At 39.3% G+C, this 23732-nt stretch overlaps 1 protein-coding gene across 3 annotated transcripts in view; it reads left to right on the top strand.

Moving 5' to 3' along the window:
* Window positions 1-23732, top strand: part of SLC24A2 (solute carrier family 24 member 2) — a 110601-nt gene that overhangs the window by 59382 nt on the left and 27487 nt on the right. The gene's annotated exons all lie outside the window — the stretch shown is intronic.

Here is a 23732-nt window from a genome sequence, read left to right on the forward strand (position 1 = left end):
CCCACCTGGTAGCCAAGCTTTTCACTCGCTAGAAGGAGAAAATACTTCCAATCTAAATTTTTCATTTTTTAATGAAAAGTTATAATTTTTTAATTTTTCATTACAATCCTTTGCACTCATCTTTTCTCTTGAAGCAAAGGTCCTGGGCTGCGGATGCCTGTGGTTTCTCAAATAGTGCTAACAAAACCAAAAATAACAAACAATCTGAAGCAGTAAATAGACTTCATCAAATCATTTTTAAAAATTAGAGAAGAAAAGCAGATTGGGAAGAGCCCATTAGCGGGGATAGAACCTTTATGGCAGATTGAAAATCACAGAAAAGCTAGATATGTTGACTGGAGTTCCATTCAGACTTAATGAAGATTCAGAAATAAGATCAGCTCTCAGTTATTTTTCCATTGCTCGAGCTTATTTCAGTTGCTTCCCAGACATAGCTTGTTCAGCTTTCAGACCTTTCCTCTCTACATTTCCCCTGTATTAAGCTTGTACCATGTAGTATGATCCAGAAGCTTCCCCCTTTGTGGCACAGGAAGAAAGTGTTTTGAAATCTCGAATCCATCTTGGGAGACACAGAAGACCAGCATTTTTGAAAATTAGGTACTATAATTAAGTTTATCAGGTAACTCAGTGTTGTTCTTCATTATTTCAGTAAAACACATGAGATCAATGTGGATTGATAGAGATAGTTGTGGTGGACAAATCTTATTTAAATTACTCCAGTAAAATTTTCTTCAGGACCTCTTTGCTCACAGTGCTTTAGTGTTTGTTTGGTTGGGGTTTTTTTTCCTCTACAAACTCTTACATTTGTCCTAGAATTAGTATTCTTTAAAAAAATTAAATATAAAGGTCTTGTGGCCTATAAATAAGTGCAAGGCAGTAACCACCTGTATGTTTCATTAAAACTGACAGACTCGGTTTAAATTTACAAAGGGAAAAAAAATCTACCCACATTTGCAGTAGATATTGTGTTTTAATGCACAACTTTCACAAACAAATGGCCAAGAAGACACTGGAAAATAGCCTATATATGTGCAGACATCTAAGGTGGCGTTGATATCAAAGAAGCTAATATTTCAAATCTCCACTGACTTCACAAAATTCAAATTTTAGTTAATGATAGTGCAAAAGTGCCAATATAGGAGTGCAATTCAATAAATATTTTTGCAAGTGGAACTCTGGTTTTAGTTTTTTACTACTATGCCCAGATGTCTAGAAGAAATGTGAAAAAAAAAATCTTCCACCCACTTTTCTGTCACACATTGTGTTTTTTAACTCTTTTCTGAGGCACCACCTCATTTGTAGGCAAGATCATTTGCACAACAGGCAGTTTGGAAGGCAGACGCAGGGAGTGTTGGGTTTCTCTACTTAACACTCACATTGTTTCCTGAAATTCTGAGGTTTTAATTGTCCACATTCGTTATTCTGTGTTCAGATAATTCTATAAACCTGCATAAAAGAAAAGGTATTTTAATTTGGTGTAAATACTGTGACTAGCCAAGGTGGGTAAAACTAGTTAACAAATTTGGATGGCATTGTACTTGAACTTTACATTCAATTAAAAAATATGTGTGATAACAGATATGAGTACCTGCGGTATGCAATATTGATTATCTGTTTGGTTCTGTATTAATTTTACCTACCAAAATCTCACATTGTTCTTGTGTTTTAATCATCCTGTGTATAATAGACACCGAACAATCAACTGGTGCATCATGTTTGCTTGAACAGATGTTTACGATGCTAGCTAAGTGATTTTTTAAGCTGATAGCATTTCATTGTTAAGACTTAAAAGGAGAGGTAGTATTTATCAGAAGCATCCGAGAAGTGCAGCCCTTTGCTCTATAAACCCATCTTTTAGAGGGATGTAGAAATGTAAAGGATTACCTGGCCCATGTGGCTTTCTCCACTTCATATGTCCTTTCCTAATACAAAAACCCAAACATAAGAAATGCACAATTGATTGGTGTTAGTTTTGAGTTTTATGTTTTATGTAAGCAAAGGTAATAAGCTCTGTTGCACTCATGTAATGAAAAACAATGGACCTAGTGCATGACCTGTGAGGTCAAAGGATTTCTTCCCAATCACTTAGTGCGAGTATGGATCAGACTCAAAGAATGAGCAGAGAAAGATACTGTGTATTTTTCTCTCCCATTTTAGTCATCTTACATCCCCTCAGTATTTCTGCCAGATTATTAGATCCATAGGTCAAAAACATTGTGTCATTAGCTGTATGTGTTGGACTTGCAGCAAAAGAACAATATATGAGAACATTACAGAGTGCCATTCTCAAAGGAAAAAACTGCGAAAGGCGTAAATCAAACCTGACATACACAGGTACTCTGGCAGCTCCTGCACTTGGGCATACTCCTTCTGTCCTCCTCCCTCTCTCATTTCCTTTTTCCCCATATTGCTACAATTTGCCATCTTTCCCTTTCCTCATACTGTATCTCACTCATCTGCACCCACTTTCTTTCACCCTCTTCCTGCAGGATGGCTTCCCCAGCGTGTGCTCTCCTCCTGGGCTGCTGGGTCCGTCAGTCAGAGCACGTCCCAAGCAGGCACCAGCAGCCCTGCAGTGGGCACACCCCAGAGAACTGGGTTTGCAGTCTCTGGAAGAGCACTCATGAATTCTGTGCTTGCCTCTGCACAGCTTCCAGATCAAATGTTGCTGTTAGAAGTAAAATTTCTAGTTGTTTTACTGCTGGTGGAAGATCCAGCTTTTCTTTCTCCTTATGTCAATCATAAAGTTCACTGTTATATTCTCTTCAATAATTGCAAAGAAAATGGGGGCACGAAAAGACACACTGGTGTGTCATTTGGACTTGTGTGGGCTTTGCAAGGCTGACAGAAAAGAAGTCCCATCTAAGTACTCTTGATAACATAAGCAACATGGAATGTATAAATAGACTGTGTGTCTGTTAAAGGTCAGCTTGACCTACGCAGTGTAATTGTTACATTAATATGCAATGTATTTATAGAAAACCAGCTCATGATATTTACTCCTGAATAATTCATTTGTGAAGTCAGAACCAACCTCTACTTTATTTGGGAGCCTCTTAAATACGCACTTGATTGTGAGTAGCAAAATATAAAATGAGAGAGAAATGACCTTAGGAATTTTTTACTTTTCACGAAATGTAGATAACCAAAGTGATCCTAATATACAATTACACACTTGTGAACCTGTCCTTCCTTTTCCACACTAATTTGTTTTTCCCGTGGCTTATTCCTGTCTTGTGAAAGCCAGTTTGTAAACTATCTGGAATTAGTGAGCTTGTGAAGTGTTCAGCCCACCTCTGACAGATGAATAATACCTGAGATCTGTGGGAGTTGCTGTGCATTTGGCACTGCATTCAGGCAGCTGTGAAGCCATGCTGTTGATTAACAATCTAAGACAAGGAAGGCTTCTCCTCTCCAAAATGATGATCTTGGCATAAAGCTTCTAAGGTCAGAGTTCAACCACTCTAACAGGTGAAGGTGTAGGGTATTTGTTAATGGGACATGAACTTTACAGTTGAATCCTCATCATTCATTAAAAATATGAATATCTGAGTGACATTAGTTTTTTGTTTGCTTTTATCTTATTACAGAAATAATGACATTGGTACAGATCATTTCCTGAGGATTAAGATTAATGACTGCATGTGCATCAGGCTATCATCAACTCCCAGCCAGCATTAATCCCCAGGAAATCCTGTGCCATATTTGCTTCTGCTTAAGTGCTGGTCTGGCAATCCTTTATTCACCAAGTAGTGAGCTGGACTGTTCATAACAGCACTACCCGTATGAATAAGGATGGCATCATCAGACCTGCTGTTTTGGTCAGGCCCCAATCCAAAATCCAAGCAACTCGAACATAAATCATGGCAATCATTGATCATTTGTGGCTTTTTTGTCTTCTGAGTCCTGTACCTCAGATACCTTTGTCCTGCTTTTGGAACAGACATTCCTGGGTTACAGAAGTGCAGGATTTGCAAAGATCTCTTTACATTTTTTTAATAGAAGAGGGCTGTTGTTTTGTAGTTGGAGCATGGGAAGGAAAAGCATGGAAAGTAATTTGTATGAAAGTCCCTGCCATCAACAGTAAGCCTACCTTCCCCCTACAAGCTGTAGGTTACATGAAAGAGTGAGGATTGTGGAGGGAGACTGTCCCCTCTGAAGGCTTCTATGGGTACTTTGTTGAAAAGAGAAGATACCAGAAGATGCCACTTGAGGCTACCTTGCTTTTTTTTTGCACAGCTTTAGCAGGGTACAGGAAGAATGAGATATTTCCCTTATCACGGGAACATGTTTCATGTGTTTCCCATACCACCTTTTCTGTCTGCTGATAAGATGCCACAGAACAACAAGACATATTCTACACGGAAGGATTTAGCTAGGTGCTGACTCCCTTGCTCCCATGTGACAGGGACGTAACTCAAATGCAAATGGCATTCTCTGCATGAAAATGAGTGTGATATAAATGTCTGTCATGGCTCATTCCCCAGTCAGGTGTCTCTGGCAGTTCTCTCCTATTCCCTTCTCTAGTCCTATTTCCAAAATGAAAAACTACAGGATGCCTTTCTTCAGGAAAGGTGTTGTTTATCTTATATGCTTTACTTTTGTTGTTTTTGTTTTTTTTTTTTTTTGGGGGGGGGGGTTTGTTTTTTGGTTTTTTGTTTGTTTGTTTTTTTACATAAACATGATGAATGTTATTGGTGAGAAAAGTAACCATCTGTTACATAAAGCTGAGCTGACAATTCTGTCGCTTCCTTCACTGAATGCAGAAAAGTACAGTACTGGCACTGTCTGCTCTGACAAAATAAAAATAGAAACCTACATTCATATTTTTCAGGAAAATAAAGAATGATGTGATCCTCAAAGCTTTTGACATAGTAGCAAATTATTTATACTTATCCACTAGATTCTGTTGTGTTCCTAGATACCGATCTTCAGAATTTCCCATCTTTTCCATTCATCTCAAACTATTTTGCTTAATTTGATGCTGCTACTTGTGTTCTTTTCTGAGATGTCACAAAAAATATCAGCTTACCCCAAAGACAGTTGACGAAGGTTGGGTAATCTTCACCTGCCTGGTCACTCAGCAGACTCCCAGCTTTTGTCTCATTTTGTAAAACCCTTGTGCTTTTGTTCTTCCCTTGGCCTGGGTAGACTGCACCATCATGTCTGTGCTTGCTCCCACTGGGAACCTTTTTTGGCTGAAGCTGTCTATCTGTTATATCCTCGAAGAAGTAAGGCCAGGCAGCTCAGCCTGCAGCAACCCATGGGTAATGCTCTGCTCCTACATGGCTGAAGTAACCTGAGCACTTCCACTGTTCTCAGTTCCAGTGTGTGCATGCTGCAGGACTTCCATGCATTTTCTAGAACCATGCCGGAGATGAAAGAAATAATTATTCTGTGGCTTATCAGCACAAAAATGTTTTCACAGAATCACAGCATGTCAGGGATTGGAAGGGACCTCGAAAGATCGTCTAGACCAATCCCCCTGCCAGAGCAGGTACACCTAGATGAGGCTACACAGGAAGGTGTCCAGGCGGGTTTTGAATGTCTCCAGGGAAGGAGACTCCACAACCTCCCTGGGCAGCCTGTTCCAGTGCTCTGGCACCCTCACTGAGAGGAAGTTTCTTCTCATATTTAAGTAGACCCTCCTGTGTTCCAGTTTGCACCTATTGCTTCTTGTCCTATCATTGGTTGTCACCGAGAAGAGCCTGGCTCCATCCTCGTGACGCTCACCCTTTACGTATTTATAAACATGAATGAGGTCACCCCTCAGTCTCCTCCTCTCCAAGCAAAAGAGACCCAGCTCCCTCAGTCTTTCCTCATACGGGAGATGCTCCACTCCCTTAATCATCTTCGTTGCCCTGCACTGGACTCTCTCCAGAAGTTCCCTGTCCTTCAGGAACTGAGGGGCCTAGAACTGGGCACAATATTTTATCTAACCTGAGGATATATGCAAATCTAGACAAAATTATTAAAAATAATAATGTATGTTATTAATTATGTCTGCTCTAGGTCACCATTCTTGAGTGTCCTTTAGGCATACCCTTGGGCTCACAAAGGAGCTCAGAATCCTTCTTCTTGCATTCTTGCTGCTACCCAGCTTGCAACAGTTCTTGCTTCCTTTTCTGGCGCACCAGGGAAAAACAGCCCTCTGAGCAGAAAAACATGAGGGCTTTGGCTTTCTCCTCTGCTGAAGGCTGAAATGCTTGCAAGGGAGTTCTGCCAGAGAAGATAGGGGCTCCCTGCCAGTCTCACATACAAATTAATAGCTGTTAGTTATAATCTAGTGTCTTCCCTTTATCTCCATCCCATGGTCTCTCAGTCTGATATGAATATAGGAAACCAATGAAAAGGCCAATTGGGCTTACATTCAAAATGGAGTGTCATATCTTCCATATCTCGTACCCTTTTTATACATCTAGCTTTCACGTTTTCTTGGGGTTTTTTGGTTGGTTGGTTGGTTTTCTTGTTTGTTTTTTTGTTTTGTGGGGTTTTGTTGTTGTGTTTCAGTTTTTGTTTTGTTGGGGGGATGTTTGTTTGTTGTTTTTTGTTGTTTGGTTTTGTTTTGTTGTTTTTGTGTGTGTGTATGTAGATTGGAAGGGACCTCTTGAATTATAGAATTCAGCTAGTCCCAACCTCTGCTCAAGCAGGATCAGCTTCATCAGGGTGCCCAAGGCTGTGTCCAGTCATGTCTTGAACACCTCCACAAATGGAGACTTCACAGTCTTTCTGGGAAACCCATTCCAGTGTTCGACCATAATCACAGCAGAAGATGTTTTCATGTGTCCGGATGGAATTTTCTGGTTTTTAATTTGTACCCCATGACTACTCCTCTCTCAATGGACATTTCTGAGAAGAATCTCATTCCCTCGTCTTCTTTCCAACCCATCAGGTATTTATACATGTTGGTAAGATCTCCCTGAGCCTCTCCAGACTGAACAGTCCCAGCTCACACATCGTCTCCACAAATGAGAGATACTCCAGTCCCTTCATGATCTTTGTGGCACAGTGCTGGACTGGTTTATCACAACTCCCTTGCACTAGTGGGCCCAGCACCCAGATATGTCTCAGTAGCACTGGGTGGAGGGAAAGTATCACCTCCCTCGACTTGCTGGCCTTGCTTTGCCTGATGGAGCCAAGGATGCTGTAGGCCACCTCTGTTGCAAGGACACATTGCTAACTCGGCTTTCAGTGGCATGATTCTCTGCTCAGTCATTAACAAGAAGAAAGCTTTTTTCTGGGGAAGATTTTAAACAGCTAGATGAGACAGGTGAAACAATGAGGCACTTAACTTGCTGGTGAGGCCTCCTTGCCCCTTTACCTTGCAACTAGGGTAGAGACCACAGAAACTCTGTTCTTAATTTATGTACCTGAGGTTGCATGGTTAATGTAGATGAGATGAGTATTTTTAGAGATATCTCCAGCATCAAACTGAATTCAGGAATTGTAGGTAGAACTCCCCACACTATAAGAGTGCAAAATAGCATAGGTAGAGTAGAAACTGTGGATAATGTGCAGCTAATGGCAGAGCTATTTAAATAAGCAGAGAAGGTATTTAGATAGCCCTGTTAGTATCTGTCAGAAAGTTGAGAGAGATTAAATGGCTGTTTCCTCCTGTATTAGTTAAGTTTTCAAAGCCAAATATGGATACCAGTTGAATTTACAAACTTCCGTGTAGCACATGTAAGATATAAATGTCACTGTAACAGCTGTGGAACATGAGCTGTCTACAAAGCTGTGTGATTTTGGTGTAGAGAAAATGATATCTTAGACTAATGAAGAGAATTTTATTATTAAGTTTTAGTTCAGCTGATTTATCTAGACATCAATCACAGATGTATATCTGCAACAAAAGAAGTAGACTTCCGAAGTCTAAATTATTATACTGAGTGGGTTTATTTAGCATACCTGCAGGGACCACTTCATTCTCATTATATTTTGGGGATGTTGGTCTTGCTTTTTCTAAAGACAGTGGCTGCACTTCCATGACTGTAGGGTGTGTGGGCTTGCAACTTTTATCCTATCCACAAAACATGTTTGTAGGTAGTGATGTGAATGAAAAGTTTGATATGTTTTTGTTACACATAACTTGGGGTGCAAAGAAACTCTTACAAATTTATCTCAGAATGGACAGTTCAGTGGCAAAATGTAGCTCTTTATTGTGATGCTCTTAAACTCTGCAGCAATAAATGTCAGGTCTGCTTAACTTCAGCTGGTCCCAAAATACAGAGAGAAGGCAGCACTGTGCTAGTTTCACTGACAGAATTTCTAGTTACTTCAAAAATTGAAGAAGAGGTCTCCCTTTAAAATCAGTCTTGGTCTTTGTAGGTAGTAAATTTAAATAATGGAAGTTTCTTATGCCTATTTAAAATTTATTTTTGAGAATCTGAAATTTAATATTTGTGGGGTTTTATGGTAAATGTTAGGTTTTGAAAAAAATTATTTCTGCATGTCATGTTTTATTCTTTTAACTAGAATCTATTCAAGCTGCTTACTGCAGGCAAAATTCTAGTCTCTCAGCTCCATTATATTTTCCAGTGATGCCCTGTTCTTCATATTCTTACTGGGATTCCCTACTGAGTGTGCAAGGAAGACATGAATATTTAAATACAAATGTGATCTCAGAGCAGGGTACAGCTGTCCTGACTACGCATTTCCATGCTTAATGGCTTTAGCTTCGTTTAAAGTTTCTTCTTTACTCCAAATTTCCTTGTTAAAAATATTAACAACAAAGAACATGAATAATTTATAAACCTGTACAAATCAGGGGATAATAGTAGCTATGAGGGACTTTCTATTGAAGTTGAAAGTGGAAGATCTCCTTTAGTACAGTTTGCACATGGCAGATGGCTTCATCCTCCACAGGCTCGTTGGGTTTTATGACTGGATAGTGAGATATGCTGCCCTTGCCTTATTCTCCTTGGACATGCTGAAGATCAGAGCAGCTGGAATTTATTGCAGTTGGAATTATATGTGTCCAGTTCCTGGCCCCACAATGCCTGGCCCCACAGACACTTGTTGAAGTCCTGACTGCATCAGAGTCAGTGGTGAAGCCCCCAATGTCATCAGTAGGAAAAGGTTTTCACTTCTTGCCTCTTGCATTTCCCATTTTCCTTAATATTTAGAAGATCTTCAAAGATAAATCCCCCTTCAAAGTCAGCGGGAATTGTGTTTAACCCAAGCAGGGTCAATTCTGTTATATATCAGTTGTCTTTTGGTGTCATTACGTTCTACAGAATGTGCGGCACCTGTCTTGAAGAGTTTGGTGACGGGAGGTACAAAGGTAACTTATGAGTTAAAGAAGATGGAAGAGGAAACAAAGACCTCAGGAGCAAGCAGCTTCATGTTTTTCTTAAATAATTTGTTAAAAATCCCCTAATAATAGCAAAAACAAAGTCTGACACATAATATTTAAATTATTTTATTTTCTGTTGCATGTGTATTAATAATATGCCATTGATCACCTACTTAAAAATATTTACTCTTTAACCCATATCAGTTAAAACCACATGGATCCTCTGACAAATTTTCTTTTTTACCACAAGAAGGTTTGCTAGGCAGTAGTATGGGCTGTAAGAACAGTGGGTTTTCAGTCCTCATTTTAAATGCTGTACTAAGAGCAAAGTAATAGGCACATCTTGCTTTTGGGTGTTGTGACTATCCGGAGCTGCCCAGAACTCTATAATTTTAAATTATATTCCTATTCACAGTCCAGTTTGATAAAATTGCAATAAACTAATTATAATAAAAGCAGGCAACTTCAATAAGATTATTATCAGGACAAAAACACTTTCAATAGAAGCCAGAGTAAGGACACGTGAGGAGAGAGAGCAGGAATAGAGGGCTTGCAATTTAAAGACAAGATGGAAGGTGGCCACGTGTGTTTAGAGCTCAGATGTACCAAGTACTGCATAATTTAGTTACTCCCAATGTAGTGCCTACTGGTCAAGTATCTAAAAGTTTTCATTTATATGATTGTCATTATTTGCTAAGGAATGTTAATAAAGCAGCACTGGTAGCAGCATAAACCAAAAAGATGTAATTCTAAAATGCATGCAACTGTTATTATTTACTATATTACTTAGATCCAAAAGAGGTTCCTTTGTATTTTCCACTGCACCAGCTCAGCGGCAAAGCCTCTGTTCTGCAGGAACTGGCAGCTTGAAGATCCAGAGGTAGAATTGTAGACTACAACATTTAATTATAACTTGCATAGTTTGGATTATCTGGAGGCAGTAGGAGAATAGTCTTTTGCTTTTTAAAACAATGTTTGTTCTTTCTCCTCTGCATTCTGCAGTGATAATACATACCAAATCCCACAGCAGTCCCAGTCTATCCCTGATGGGATATAAGTAATCTATGAGAAAGTTAAGAGGTTTAATGGAGTTCATAAAAGGTGGAAGTCAAATTTAAGATGGCATTCATTGAAAGAAAGCTATTAAAAAATAATTAGTCCTTTTAAAAATTCACAATGCCTGGTTTCCTTCAGTTGATGGGATTTTTTGTGTTTTGCCTCAAATATTGTGTGTACAAAGGCATTATCTTTTATTGAAGGTCTGGTAGAGGTTAGGACTTGCATTTTACACCTCTAATGTTAATCTCCACTAGATCTTCCACAAGATTTTAGCAATGAGTGTTCTTTGATCCTGATGTAACGTCATTGGTGAAACCAACTCAAGCTTTGATTCCAATTTAGACTGGATAGCCACTACAACTTATCTAGCAAGCCTTTTGAAGCAGCCTTCTTTTTCATTTAGGGATGATTCTCTGATCATCTAACTGAATTTTCTTAAGACCATGACAACTAGAAGAAATGACAGTAAAGGTTAAGGAAAAATGACCTAGTCCTCCTTGATGTTGTAATATGAACTCTTCTAAATCCTTTGGCTTAACTCCTCAGCCTTGTTTTAGAAAGATGCAAATTAGGAAAGGAGGGCCTGTAAATCATTATTATAATGGTAACTGCAAGTTAGAGGTCATATCAGGAAGGTATACAGTTGAAGAGTGGATAAACAAATTAAAGTCTTTGACCATCGAGAACTTGCTGAGTCTCAGAATTATGTGTGCAACTTCTCTCACAAAAATTCTCTTCTGTCTCCAATATTTAGTTAGGCTTCATGTTTACAATCTTTTTAATAATTATTTGCTTGATTTTAAATTGCAGCTCTTGGATGCATGGTCATTCTCAGTTTCGTTATCAGTTTTGAGCCCTTACTCTCTCATTTTACTTCTCCCTTATGTCCTACATATTCAGTCTTATGAAAGGCTGAATTTATGGATATGAAAACACGGGAAAAATATATGTTCTCTATCTGCTTATTACAGAGTGCCTCACAATTCCTTTTAAGTCAAGCTCCTACTGATGCTGATAAAGGATTATGCTTTGATGCCTTCAGGACTGCAGGGGTCAAATACAGGAACAGCAGAATTGCACTAAAAGTTTACGGATTGTCTTGAGCGATTTCACTTGAGCAGTTTAGAGTAAAAGATATGTCAGTGTTGAAGCTGTTAATTACCTTGGAAAAGTGTGACATGGAGTTTCATACAAATATGTTTGTTATGCAAAGTGGAAATCTTATGCTTGTCACAGAAACCCACAACACATTACTTTGTTTTGAGAATCTGAGTTCGTAGTTTTGTGAAGGGATACACAGAATCACAGAATCGACGGGGTTGGAAAAGACCTCAGAGATCATTGAGTCCAACCCTTGGTCCAACTCTAGTCCGTTTATTAGATCATGGCACTAAGTGCCATGTCCAATCTGAGTTTAAAAACCTCCAGGGACGGCGAGTCCACCACCTCCCTGGGCAGGCCATTCCAATGCCTGACCACTCTCTCTGTAAAGAATTTCTTTCTAACATCCAGCCTAAATTTCCCCTGGCAGAGTTTAAGCCCATGCCCCCTTGTCCTCTTGCTAACTGCCTGGGAGAAGAGACCAATCCCCACCTGGCTATAACTTCCCTTCAGGTAGTTATAGAGAGTGATGAGGTCACCTCTAAGCCTCTTCTTCTCCAGACCAAACAACCCCAGCTCCCTCAGCCTCTCCCCATAGGTCTTATGTTCAAGTCCCTTCACCAGTCGTGTTGCTCTTCTCTGGACCCGCTCCAGCACTTCAATGTCTTTCCTGAACTGAGGGGCCCAGAACTGAACACAATACTCCAGGTGTGGCCTCACCAATGCAGAGTACAGGGGAAGGATCACTTCCCTTGTCCTGCTGACCACGCTATTTTTGATACAGGACAGGATACCGTTGGCCTTCTTGGCCACCTGGGCACACTGATGGCTCATGTTGAGCTTCCTGTCAATTAGTACCCCCAGGTCCCTTTCTGTCTGACTGCTCTCCAGCCACTCTGCGCCCAGACTGTAGCGCTGCAGGGGGTTGTTGTGACCAAAGTGCAGCAGCCGGCACTTGGCCTTATTGAACTTCATCCCATTGGAATCAGCCCATTTTTCCAGTCTATCCAGATCCCTCTGCAGAGCCCTCCTGCCTTCCAGCAGGTCGACACTCCCTCCCAACTTGGTGTCATCAGCAAATTTGCTGATGATGGTCTCAATCCCCTCATCTAAATCGTCAATAAAGATGTTAAACAGGACTGGACCCAACACCGACCCCTGGGGAACACCACTAGTGACTGGCCGCCAGCTGAATGCAGCCCCATTCACCAGCACTCTCTGGGCCCGGCCCTCCAGCCAGTTCTTAACCCAGCGTAGAGTACACTTGTCCAAGCCATGGGCTACCAGCTTTTGCAGGAGTATATTATGAGAGACAGTGTCAAAGGCCTTGCTGAAGTCCAGATAGACCACATCCACAGCTTTCCCCTCATCCACCAGGTGAGTCACCTGATCATAAAAGGAGATCAGGTTGGTCAGACAGGACCTGCCTCTCCTAAACCCATGCTGGCTGGGTCTGATCCCTTGTCCATCCTGAAGGTGCTGTGTGATTCCATTCAGGATGATCTGCTCCATAACCCTGCCAGGCACCGAGGTCAGGCTGACAGGCCTGTAGTTGCCAGGGTCAGCTTTGCAGCCCTTTTTGTGGACTGGGGTAACATTGGCCAATTTCCAATCATATGGGACCTCCCCAGTGAGCCAGGACTGTTGGAAGATGATGGAGAGCGGCTTGGCAAGTTCTTCTGCTAGCTCCCTCATCACCCTAGGATGGATCCCATCTGTTCCCATAGACTTGTGAGGATCCAGATGGCTCAGTAAATCACCAACTATTTCCTCCTGGAATACAAGGGGCCTATTTGGGTTCCTATCTCTGTCAGCCACCTCCAGAGATGAGTTGTCCTGAGGGCCACCTGTCTTACTGGTAAAAACTGAGGCAAAATAGGCATTAAGTACCTCAGCTTTCTCCTCATCTTTGTTAACTATATTTCCCACAAAGTCCAACAGAGAATGGAGGTTTTCCTTGCCCCTCCTTTTGTTGTTAACATATTTGAAGAAGGACTTTTTGTTATCCCTGACAGAATTGGCCAAATTAACTTCAAATTGCAATTTTGTTTCCCTGATTTTTTTCCTGCATGATCTAGCTATTTCCATAAATTCTTCATAAGTCGCCAGCCCTTTTTTCCACAGTCGGTAAAGTCTCTTTTTATTTCTGATTTCATTCAGAATCTCCCTGTTTAGCCAAGCCGGTTGTCTTCCCCGCCAGCTAGCCTTTCGGCACACTGGTATAGCCTGTTCCTGTGCACTCAAAACCTCCTGCTTGAAGCATGTCCAACCCTCCTGGGCCCCTTTGTTTTTAAGCATTGTTTCCCAGGGTATGCTCTGAACTCGACTTCTGAATAGGCAAAAATCTGCCCTCCAGAAGTCCAGCGTAGAGGTTTTGTTAATGGTTCTCCCTGCATCTCTGAGTATTGAAAATTCTATTATTTCATGGTCGCTATGCCCCAGGTGGCCTCCAACCACTACATCTCGACCAGCCCTTCTCTGTTTGTAAACAGTAGGTCTAGCGGGGTCTTGCCTCTGGTAGGCTCATTTACCAGCTGATGAAGGAAATTGTCCTCTATACACTCTAGGAACTTCCTAGACTGCCTCTCTGTGCAGTATTGAGCTCCCAGCAGATATCTGGCAGGTTAAAGTCACCCACAAGAACAAGGGCCGTCGATTTTGAGACATCTGCCAGCTGCTTGTAGAATAATTCATCTCCTTCATCATCCTGGTTGGGCGGTCTATAACAGACACCCACGAGGATGTCAGCCTTGTTGGACTTCCCTCTGATTCTGGTCCACAGGCACTCAACCTTGTCACTGCTGACCTCAAGTTTAACAGAGTCAAGTGACTCTCTAACAAACAAAGCAACCCCTCCACCTCTCCTACCCTGCCTATCTTTTCTGAAGAGCTTGTAGCCACACATAGCAGCACTCCAGTCATGAGAGTCATCCCACCATGTTTCTGTGATGGCAATCATGTCATAGCTTTCCTGCTGCACGATGGCTTCCAGCTCCTCTTGTTTGTTGCCCATACTGCGTGCATTAGTGTACATGCACTTCAAGTGGGCTGCTGATTTCCCTCTTAATTCGGGCTTTCCATCCTTAGGCTGATCTTTGGAGAGCCCAGTTTCAATCCCTTCCCCCTTCAAACCTAGTTTAAAGCCCTCCTGATCAGCCCTGCCAACTTATGGGCTATAGTCCTCTTGCTCTCCCTAGAAGGATGAAGCCCGTCTGATTTGAGGAGACTAGGTACCATGGAGTTTGCCCCATGGTCAAAAAACCCAAAATTTTGACGGTGACACCAATCCTTAAGCCACCTGTTGATGAGATGGGCTTTTCTACTCCTCTCTTTACTTAGCTCCTCATCCATCCCAGATAGCACAGGAACTGAGGCAAATATCACTTGTGCTCCCGTCCGATGAACTGATCGACCCAGTGCTTTAAAGTCTTTTTTAATTATCTTGGTACTTGTTCTGTTGATGTCCTCGCTGCCAGCTTGGACTACTAACAGGGGATAGTAGTCTGAGGGCAGGTTGCTATGTCTAAAATAGCTGTATACCTTATAAGTATTCTGAGAAACTCTGAGGTAAGCTAATTTCTGACATAACTAGGGACAACTGCAGTCTGTATCTGAGATCTTCGTAGTAGGAGAGCGAAGAGAAGTACTGGCTACACTTTCTTTCTATGGCAACCTGTGGCACTATGCTTAAAAGGCAGAAATGAGTATTTCACCACAGACCATACCTACAACACTTAATGACTGAACATTGAAAATAAACTGAGTAATTAGGTATATTATTTGAAATGACAAATAGCATAGCACTGTTGACTAACAATATTATTCTTTGTGTTTACTTTGATATCATGTGGCACCTCCATACACAGTAGAGAACAGTAGGTAATAAGACAAAAGTTGTTGTAATCCTTCAGGAATGTCAGACAGGATTATCAGGAGCTCTGTTCTCTTCTGGTGGAAAAAATATGCAGAAGGGCACAAATTAATTCAATGACTCTGTCACTGTTGAGGATCAGCTGTTAATCTGCATCTCTGCACTCTCTTTGTTTCATGCGACCAGCAGGGATGCACGTACTGGCAGTCAGCCAGTCTGTCTGCTGTGACCTCCCTGTGGGAACCACATTGCACGTTCATGAAACTGGAATGATCAAATTTCAATAGTGTTAGATTTGAGGGTACTCTTTCAAGCACTCTTTATGACAGTGTTTTAGGTTTCCAATTTCATTTAAAATCAGTTTATTTTAAAAGCTGAGAACTTTTTGCAATACAATAGTTTTTTTAAAAAGTATTTCAGTTTGAGTTTACCCAGAGTTATATTGAACAGCATCTTATTATAATATAACAGGAAAATTCAAAAATAGATACTAAAGAGCAGATTTAGTCCAAATTTTACAGCAGAAGACAGTGCAGTATATTGGAGGCACACTGTACAAAGCAAACCTTTTGTTGTGCTGAGCCACACTGGCCAAAGTAATCTTGAAATCCACAAAATAATTAATGTGAATACTTGCAGCTGACCTTTTCTGGCACCATAGTTTTGCATCACAGTCAATGTGCTGGTGATTGTATAAAATGATCTGCTATAAAAGCTTTGAGAAATGTAATCTCAGCAGCAAGATTAGAGTTTTCCTGGAAATAATTTTGCTAACTGCAAGAATTAACCTAGTTTAATCCTCGGCATGTTGAATTGCTGAAGTGCCTGGAACATGATTATCGTCAGCATCATGCATCTCCTTGTTTCTTTTCTCTTCGGTCTCCTTTTTTCTTTCCTGTTTGTCTTGTATCTGTCACTTCAGATGGGAAGCAAATAGATCTAAACCGCCAGTATGTCAAGTACCCTGCTTTTCTGATGCCCTTTTTATTTCTTCTGGACATTTAGCATAATTCACCATTGTTACTGGCTTCCTCTGAAACCCCTTCTGCTTCATCCATTAAGTCAGAGACCCTCTGCTATTGTTCTGTTAATTCTTAAGTTTGTTGCTATGGTGCAACCTTCTTTTCAACTTTGTCCTTCTGCACTCCCATCCTTACTCTTTTTTCTCCATGAGTTTATACACCCCCTCTCCTGCAGTTTTGTCTCCTGCACGTACTTCCATTTCTCTGGTTACACTTGGACTCCTTTTGCAATCTGTTTTCCACCCCCGTCCTCATCCTCCAATGGATGCCTCACCGCAAGTTCTAGCCAAGCACATCTCAGACTCATCAAGGCAGAGACCAGTGAGAATAATTTTAAGGAAAGGTGCTGGCTGTAGAGCCAGCAGATACTGAGCCATAATGAAACAGCATATATGGTTGCAAATGCTCTGTGCAGGGAAGTCCATATTGAAGTTATTGGGAGCTCTTCCTGGCTAAGGAATTCAAATCTTTAGGACTAAAATCAAGATGGTAGGACAATAGTTTCTTTTATGTAAAAGCAGCTGCAAAGATTATGTCGTAACACTAAGAACATTTTTACAAAATAATATATGTGTTGTATATCGTTATGAAAGAATATATTAAATTCTGACTTTAAATGATATCTTTGCTTTAAGAGAGAGTGATATCATATTCTATTGGGCATACTTATATACAAATAAGTCACTGCATTGTATGTCAATGCATCAGTATTGTCAGTACATCAATATTTGTAACTGGTTTTGATAAAGTATGTCTATGAAACAATTATTACAATCCAACCATAATTATTTTTAAAAAATTAACAGGGATCATTTCATGTATTTTTAAGTTTCATGGCATAAAGCTTTGTCTCTGCAAATAACATAAGAAATGTTCGTTTGGCAGATTCAAGTATCTGCAGACAGAATAAAAATAAAAGGACCTTTCAAAGTATCAGATTTGCATAACATCTTGGTATTTTACAGTTAAAAACTAATAGCCGGACCTCTGTTGAAAGTCACCTGTGTGAAAAAATATTGAAAAATCAGGAGGTGCATCAGCCAAAACCAAAATAATTGGATAGCATTTGTGTATTTAATTGCTTAAGCTGTTTCGTAAATATGAAGAGAGAATATTTCCAAAGAAAACAGCAGTACCAAACCGTTAATTATCCATTTTTTAATGATTACACTCTATCAAAGGTTGGATGCTCAGAGGCTCAGTTGTAAAACTTTACATAAAAAATGATGAGTGAAATCATCCACACATTCCTCTGACAAATCATTTATAAATTCCTTCTTGTGCTTAATTTTTCTCTGTTCTGTTTTGTAGACCTATGTTAATGATTGTATTTTATATAAATATATATATTTACATGTATGGCAAACTTTAAGAAAAAAAAAAACACTTTAAGAAATGAAATGCAAAGCAACATCTAGAGAAAAAAAGATGATCTCATACAAGATTGTATCACAAAGAAAAATAATAGAGGCCCTAAAGATTTGGAGACATCTGCATTCTATTCTTTTCTCTGCCCTGCTAGAACATAGTAATGCAATATATTCACTACTGTTTAGTGATTTAATTAATTAGGTCCCATGCCACATGATAAAGTGAGTAAATACATTTTTTTTGTGATTTCACAACTGACAAAAGAGTGCTTAAATTAAGTAACCCCTATAAAGCAAGTCAGCATCAGCACTGGTATCAAAACGATGTTTGTGGGACAGCATTATGAACAATTTCTTAGATTATAAATTTTGAGATTTTTTTGTTTAACTTGGATGTCTAGTATTTTGTATTTCATCTGGGGAATGTTAAAAGTAGTTTCCAAAGCTCCCACTGATTAGATACTGTTGAGGCTTATTATGTTTTCCCAAAAGTAGAGGCACCAAATTGACAATCACCTTGAAAAGGCTGAATTTTAGATTTCATTGCTTCGCCTTCATCTCACTTTAGCAAGTTACTTATCTAAAGCCAGTGACTTGTGAAATGTTGAGGGGGGGGGGGAAGGCACTGCCCTTTCTGTAATCTGTGTTTCGCTGTCCTGCAGAATTTTTTGCATAATCAGTGTTTGAGTTTATGAAGCACATGCAAAAACATGTACACTTCTTGAATGTCTGCTGGTTCTTTATCTTTGTGTCTTTTACTGTGATGTTGTAGAGCTTGGATCATATGGAAACCTAAAATATTATGACACAATGACTGAAGAAGGTAAGAAATATTTTAGAATTGTTTGTATCAGCTTTTTTTTGAAGCCATTTAAGTGTCTTTTCTGTGTTTACTTTTTCCTTCATTTTTCTGAGTCCTATTTTCAGTTTCTCCATTTTTGAATAACTCCTTTTTTGCATGTCTTCATTGACGGCATAATCGGTTATGGCTCTTTTTTCCAGTTTTTGCTTTCAGCATTTCAGTTTTGCTATTTCAGATAAGGAAATGCAATGGAATGCTTTTATTAAAGAATATACATGGAAAACCACACTCGCAAATTATATGGCGCAGTCTAACAGAGATCGTAGATGCTTATTTTATGTTATTTTACAATACGTTCAAGAAAAGAAATTAATTTGTGGATGTTCAAATCACTCAGTTTGAGAACAATTATTGACTTCAGTTTACTGTATCATTCAAAAGTAATGAATAAACTTTAAAAAATAAGCATGACTATTCCTGGAGTATTAATTGTATGCTTAATTGCAATGCAAAAATTATGCAATTTAAAATCCTCATTCTAGCAATACAAGAAGGAAGTAATTAGGGCCTGAATCAGGGCTCAGTTAAATCTCAGGAAATGTTTCTGCTGATTCAAAAGGGTTCCAGTTCATTATACTAATTCAGGAAAAGTAGTTAACTGTGTTCTAAATTTGCAGCACATGCTTTCAGTCCTAGTGCAGTCATCATTTGTATAACTTCGAAGTTTCCCTGAGCTGAGACCTGATTGTCTGTAGGATCAAGACCTCTTGTCCAGCTCTCTGATTATAATGCCAGACAGATGGTTTCATGGATGTTTGGCTTAGTAATTACTGGTGTGTTTGAGATAAGCTTGTGACCTGTAGAAAAGTTAGCTGCCTATTCCTACTTACTTTTAATGTTGGAAATAGAAGACAAATAGCTTAATTCTCTGTTTCTAGAAACACAGTTATTTTCTAATTTAGATTAATCTTCAGTTTAAAAAGGTTTAAGAAAACCTTCACTATATTACTTACTTGTGATCATTTTTCTGGAATGTGATGGGAGGGGAGCAAGGGGGGAAATGATAACTTTTGACTACATCCTCTTTTCTGTATCTGCTGTTGATACTTCAAATATAACCACACTATTCTGGGGCTGGATGTAGGAGATGGTTCCTTCTGCCTTGGTGCCTGATGTTGGAAGATGTTGTTTTCTTCTGTAGCCGGCATGAGCACCAGCTCATAGGAAAAGTCTTGCCACAATGCCCTCCATTGCCCAGATTCACCATCTGATTCACAGGAGTCATACCGATATAAGAAAAGATGTCTGAGAGGAGATTTTTCCAGGCAAACAGTGGTGTCTATGTTGTTTAAAGACACCTCTCAAGCACCTGAAATGAGTTGCTAACTCAAGCCATTCAGCTACAGCTTCCAGAGCTAAAGCTTTTGTATTATGTCTCATCTCAGTCTTCATTACAATAAAGATGTCATTTATCATTCTAGACTCAGAGCTGGGTATGTTGTATACTCAATTCTAGACTCAGAGTTGGCTATGTTAAGGTTTTTACTTTTTATGCTAAAGTATTAAGTCTACCTTTTCAAAAGCAATCACCACATTACAGAATCACAGAATCACAGAATGTCAGGGATTGGAAGGCACCTCGAAAGATCATCTAGTCCAATCTCCCTGCCAGAGCAGGAATACCCAGACGAGGTTACACAGGAAGGCATCCAGATATTCATAAATACTCTGTTGAAAGTTAATTGCTATTTGTGGGGAAATACACGTACAAGTATGATACACATAATATATGTATATATACGTGCTGTCCCTATGCTGAAGTAATGCTGATCATTTTCAATGTCATCTCAGAAAGCACTCTTCATGAATAAATAATCCCAGACCATACTGTAGCAACGGCAAAAATCCAGTAGCAAAAATAAGAAAGGAAGCTCTTTGGATGTATTAACACTGACAATCTGTGATACAGTTTACCTTCTCAAATATAACAGTCATCATCATTTTCTCATGCCTTTCACAAAGCAAGTAATGATCAGTGTATCCCAGAGATGTATTTAGATCAAAGTGTGTGCTATATTTTGAACCTTCTGCTTGGATAGACAAAAGTATAATCACTATCAGTCTGCATCACACTTATTTGCATTATCCGTTTTCTTTTTCCCTTCCTTTCTTGACAGAGCCTTTTATATATTTTGTACAGAAAGTTAGTCACAGTAGCATGGAAGCCCAGTTAAAAATCCATGGGTGTTTTCTAATCTAGTACATCCTTATTTCCAGGTCCTTGAACCCTGAGCAGAGGTAGGCAGCAGATCTTTCAGTCTTCTGGTGGAGAAGCACAGGCACATCTATTCTTGCTGCTGCATCAGAACAGAATCAAAACGGGATGGTGAGGTTGCAATGCACAATCAGATATAGCCTAATGGCCAACTTGCCATTGTGCTTCAGGTCTCAGACACTGATCTCTATTGTTTGCTCCTATTTGGTCAGAAGGTTATTTTAAATTAATTAATTAATCAGGCCCACCTTGAGGAGAAAATATACCTTACCAGATGGGAAGAGACCCTCACAGTAGTCTCATGCTGTCAAGCAACCTCCGCAAACAGCCTACAATATGACAAAACTGCATATGTATTATAATTTTATGCTTCTACAGGGTTTTAAATTTAAAGGAGAAAACCCATGAGGTGGATTTCTGGAACTGATTGGTTGTGACCCACTAGTTGTGTTCCACAGCTGACCACGAGCAGGACTGGTAGGAGCATCTCAGACTGCTCAACAGCCACAGAACTTACATCTTCAGACTCATGAAAGGTTGGCTGTTGCTCTGGAGATGTAATAATTTCAATTTGATATGAACCTGCGAACTAGAAAATGGTAGAGTTTTACATTTTTAAAATGAGTTAATTCCTGAAGGTGAACTTTTTTCCTGCCAAATCAAAGACTTTTCTGATCCAGGGAATCTGTAGTCTGCAATTCAGATTGTAGTCCAAGGATTGTCTTTATAATATATACTCAATCAGGAGAAGAATAGCTGCCAGATGATGGCAGCTGTGGTTACTCACACACATCTCTGTTATACAATACCTATTTGCCTGCCTATATTCAAACAAAAATGATTTAGTTTTAAGCTACCTTCTTTGCTAATCACCTGGCTTTGATCTCTTGTTCCTTCTACCCCATCCTTTGTAAACTGAAATGAGCTGCACAATCTCTCTGAATTTGCCAAATCTAGATTAATTAAGAATTTTCTATAGCAATCTATCCTAATTTGAGTCCATAGAATAAAGCATTTTCATTTACCTAAACTCTTATGGTACCAGGTGGTTTGAGAATTCCTCTTAGGTAGTCAAACTTGTAGTATAATACACAGGACTGCTAAACTCCTACCTTCTGCTAGCAATAAGAACAGTAGCATAAAATTCCTATGGATTATTTTAGTAACCACACCTAAAGATGAGAAAAAAGGCATGAGAGAAGATCCTTGCCTAAGATGAAACCTTTGGGGCTTTCTGTAAATTTTAATGACTTGGAAATATCCTGAGGTGGTCCTTTTTCCTGATGGCTCTGTGCTTCTCCATTGCTGAACAGTTTTGATTGGAAAGAGGAAAATGGCAAGGGAAGGGATGGAAAAGACTTAGCTCTACTGTGTTTTTACATCTCATTGTCTTCATGCAGGCTAGTACTGCTCCTTTCAGTTTGTTTCATGCTTTTGACAGGTGATATTATGTTTTTTTATAATTTCCTCACATTATGTTATGTACACTGTGTGAATCAAATGGAAGGTAATGATGTAAAACAATGTAAGTTCAACCATTAGTGTGCTGAGAAATAAAAATAAACTAAAATACCATTTCCATTTCAAATGTTGAGGTTAATTTCCATGATAGTAACTTGTAGTTGTGGAACAGTCTCCTGAATGAAGCGGTGTAATTTTCAGTGTTAAAAGTCACTGTAAGAAATTCTTCCTAAAAGTGGGAAATGGTTTTTGGAAATGTGAAAAAAAAAATTTAAGACAACTTCCATTAAGTTCATCTGAAATGGAGTGAATGGCTGTGGAGACATCTTCAGTTCAATAATCACTCAATTTTCTCTGTTAAGTAAACCTAAACAATTTCAAATGTTCTCAAACAAAAGACTAGACTATCCTTACAAAATTCTGCATCACTTTAATGAAACTTCTAAAATTGAACCTGAATTTAAAAGGTTTACACCAACCTGGGGTAGGTGGAGGATGGATGGTTCTGCAGATATTTCTCAGGAAATGTCTCAGCTACATCACTTGCATCACTTCCAAAACATGAATTTGTGTATTTGGGGCATCACAAGCCGAATTCCCAAACATATTAACTTGATTTGGAGTCTGAGACCTAAAGCAATCCTTTAGCAAACTGACATACATGTTGTATGAAAATTACGAAGGCACCTTTCAGTATCTACACGTGCTTCTGGATAAGCATTTTTTAAATGCCCCTAGTGTTTCAAAAGAAGTTAGGAACAGACTTGACTCCTAGCATTTCAGCTTAAAGTATTGAGAAATATGATTTGCATTTTTCCTCTGTTTTTTTTTCTTTCTCTGATATCCCAAACAATTATCTTTCTCTCTGTATCCTAACTAAAATCTCTGCCACTGACCCAGTGAACGGAAATAGTGAGATGTCTTGCTATTTATGATTACGTTCTACTCTTAGATACTCTTCTGCAGGCAATTTTATTCTAGGTATAATGCACGAAAAATATAATCTTTGCATTATATTGTGAGTGGCTAATTTTTTTTTTTTTTGAGCATGGTGTTTTTGTGAAAAGATGTGGGCTGCTGAAAAGACAGTCCTGCTTACTAAATCTTTGTGATATTTTTATTACTTTCCAAGTGATTTGCTGTTAATTCCACTTCCCATCAAATGATAGCTGCTAGTCCCTGTAGACTGTGCAAGTGCTTCTTCACATACAAAAGTGTTGGTAGAGGGTTTTGAAGTTTCCATTTGTGAGAAGAGAGGAACTCTTTTTTTGACTAATGATTTGATTGTCTTTTATTTTAGCTTTGAAACAGTGACTGTTCTCCAACTACCTGAGTTAATTTGTGACTTCTCACTGTTACTTCCCACTGTTAATCAATTATGTGATTCCATTGAAACATCTTCTGGTCTTAAGCCTGCACTGTTTTTGCTGCAGGGACACCAAGAGTTTTCAATGGATTTTTTTAACTGGAGATGAA

Source organism: Streptopelia decaocto (genome assembly GCF_964273445.1).
Source record: "Streptopelia decaocto genome assembly, chromosome: Z".
In the NCBI taxonomy this organism is placed as follows: domain Eukaryota; kingdom Metazoa; phylum Chordata; class Aves; order Columbiformes; family Columbidae; genus Streptopelia; species Streptopelia decaocto.